Source organism: Dasypus novemcinctus, chromosome 25 (genome assembly GCF_030445035.2).
Source record: "Dasypus novemcinctus isolate mDasNov1 chromosome 25, mDasNov1.1.hap2, whole genome shotgun sequence".
NCBI lineage: Eukaryota > Metazoa > Chordata > Mammalia > Cingulata > Dasypodidae > Dasypus > Dasypus novemcinctus.
Window position 1 is genome coordinate 56,477,109 of NC_080697.1, and position 2,497 is coordinate 56,479,605.

At 39.3% G+C, this 2,497-nt stretch overlaps 1 long non-coding RNA gene across 1 annotated transcript; it reads left to right on the forward strand.

The window, feature by feature from the left end:
* Nucleotides 1–998: 998 nt before the first annotated feature.
* LOC101422097 (uncharacterized) lies at nt 999–1,970 on the forward strand. The gene is made up of 2 exons (XR_011647436.1): nt 999–1,241; nt 1,732–1,970. It is a non-coding gene; the product is annotated as an uncharacterized lncRNA (long non-coding RNA).
* The last annotated feature ends 527 nt before the right edge of the window (nt 1,971–2,497 follow it).

Sequence of the window (2,497 nt, forward strand, 5' to 3'; positions counted from 1 at the left end):
CGCACAAGCAGGTGGTGGGGTGAACGACCTCCCTGGCATTTTGTTTGTATTTTCTATTATAATTCTTGACTTTTTTTTCTTAGTTAAAGAGAATGAATTGATTTCCTTTTCCTTCCTTTGTATCTTTTCTTCCTTCTACTATATCTTTTTATTTATTATATATCCTAGTTATACAGACTTCCTTTGCTCAATATTACAGCTTTTCAACATATCTTTAAATGAGTATGTTCATATTGAGTTCATCATTATCCATAATCCCCTCTTTCTCTTCTTCTTGTTATAATTCCATGTTTTGTTGAAATTTGGGGGAGTTTTAATTCCAAATGACAATTCATAAAATGTTTTAATTCAATCCACTTTGTTTAATAATGTTTCCTAGCAAGAGTATTAACATGTCTAACCTTATTATCAACCATTAATGGAATAATAATCTAAACAAATAGAGACAGTTTTAATGAGTCTTTTCAACTCTGTTTTTCTATTTTATTGGAATATATCCTTGAGTAATTTTTTTCAAAAATATTCATGTACTATACATTTCCTTTGTCTGTGAATATGCAAAAAAAAAAAGACCACTTGCCCCCATAAATCTGAATCATATATTTTCTCAAAATAGAATTCCATATTCAAGTTTTTTTTCCTCATAAAATTAAAAAATGGCCCCTAGTAACCAATGTTGCTAGGGAAAACTCCAATGCCAATTTGATAATTTCCCCCTTGTACTCATTTTCTTTTTTTCTAGACTGTTTTAGAGGAGTACACACACAAATATTTTTACTCATAAATATTTGAACAGAGGAGTAGCAGGGAGGCTTATCAAGGTCCTAACAGCATCATCGCCTGTGAAAAGCAAACATGGACACCAAGCAAATAGATGCATTTTGTAAGTAGAGGGAGAAGCAGATCAGAGGAACATCAAAGTGACTCAGGTAACAGGAGGAACTTGGGCAGCCACCCCTCCCTCAGGTGTTGACACATTTAGGTCCTGACACACCTATAAAGGCAGGAGTGAACCTCTTGCCTCTCCACCACACTCAGCCTCCTGCTCTCCTGTCCTGGTCTGACCACCAGGTGACTCTCAGCCATGAGGGCCCTAGCTGTCCTCTCTGCTGTTCTCCTGTTGGCCTTCCTGATCCACGCTCAGCACTTTGGAGAAAGCACTGAGGAGGAGTCTGAGGCCCAGGACCACAATATGGCCATCTACTTTCTGGGGAGTGAAAGGGCCCCTCGAGAGGCTGCAGGTGAGAGCCCAGAGGTGCCACCGTGAAGCCACAATAACATTAGGAAGAGTGGGCTTTCAAGCTAGAGACCCTTCTAGGGTTCTTGGAACACCAGAGGATTGGGCTGCAGGAGGTGTGAGTGGGAGACTCAGCAGCTTCGAGGTCAGAGGCTAGACCAGCCTCTTTGCACTGTTCCTTAGCACCTGCAGGCAGGGCTCAAAAGCTGGTGTGTATGGATGGGTTAGAATGAGAGGTTAGTAATTCTGAATATGGGAGCTGTATCACAGGGGATGTGATAAACCTGTAAATGATTGATGATCCTTATGGCAATTCAGAGTAAGATTTCATTTTTCTATGACATATGTGAATTCTCTCCATCCTTTTATGACTGGTGTATATTGGTTTATTAGTGGCAGACATGTCACTTCTTAGAGCATCTCTCCTGGTCTGTCTCTGCCTCTCCCCCTTCCCTCCTTTCCCACTGTGCCTGACATGCCCCTTCTCTTCCCAGGCCCTCGGCGGAGAATGGCCTGCACTTGTAGATTTGGGCGCTGCTTGCCTGGGGAGCGTCCACGTGGGGGCTGTTTTACCTTGTTTGCCCCTTTGCGGTGTTGCCGCTGAGCCATGTCAACTGAGATGCAAAGCAGTGCAAGGTCCATTCTGAAGATCTTGAAAAGACCGATTTTACTCTGTACACTCTGTGCTTTTTCTTACTTCTCTACCCAAAATAAAGTTAAAGTATTGGCTTCAGTGTGTTTGGCCTTTCCTCATTTGTTTGTCTGAGTTGGCATATGGCTTATCTGTGCTGTCCAGTTTTATTGTGAATTCTGTCCTGAATGGTTTACATTAAGAGGAACCTGCCTTTGCTTCCCAATGATCCAAAATTTGAGCATCAGACATCAATTGTAAAAAAAAAAAAAAAAAAAAAAAAAAAAACTTATGGGTTAACTGGTCAGTTTGAATCTAAAGAATTCTACATGTTCATAATGCTATTCAAAAGATGGATGTCACTATAAAATTTATGAAGATGTGGTTGTTGATTCAAAGGAAAGGAAGATACAATAGACTGCTAGTTTTATTAATTTAATTGGTGGGAAATAATTGATATATATGGATATTTTTCTTATTTTAAGCAAATTTGTTCAGTATATACAATTTATCCAATGCATATAAATGTTATAAAGCAAAGTAAAGCCTAAGCAAATCACAGGAAAAGAAAAAATGAGAAGTTTCTAAGTAGGAATAGCTTACCAGCCTAATGGTTTCAATAATAAGCA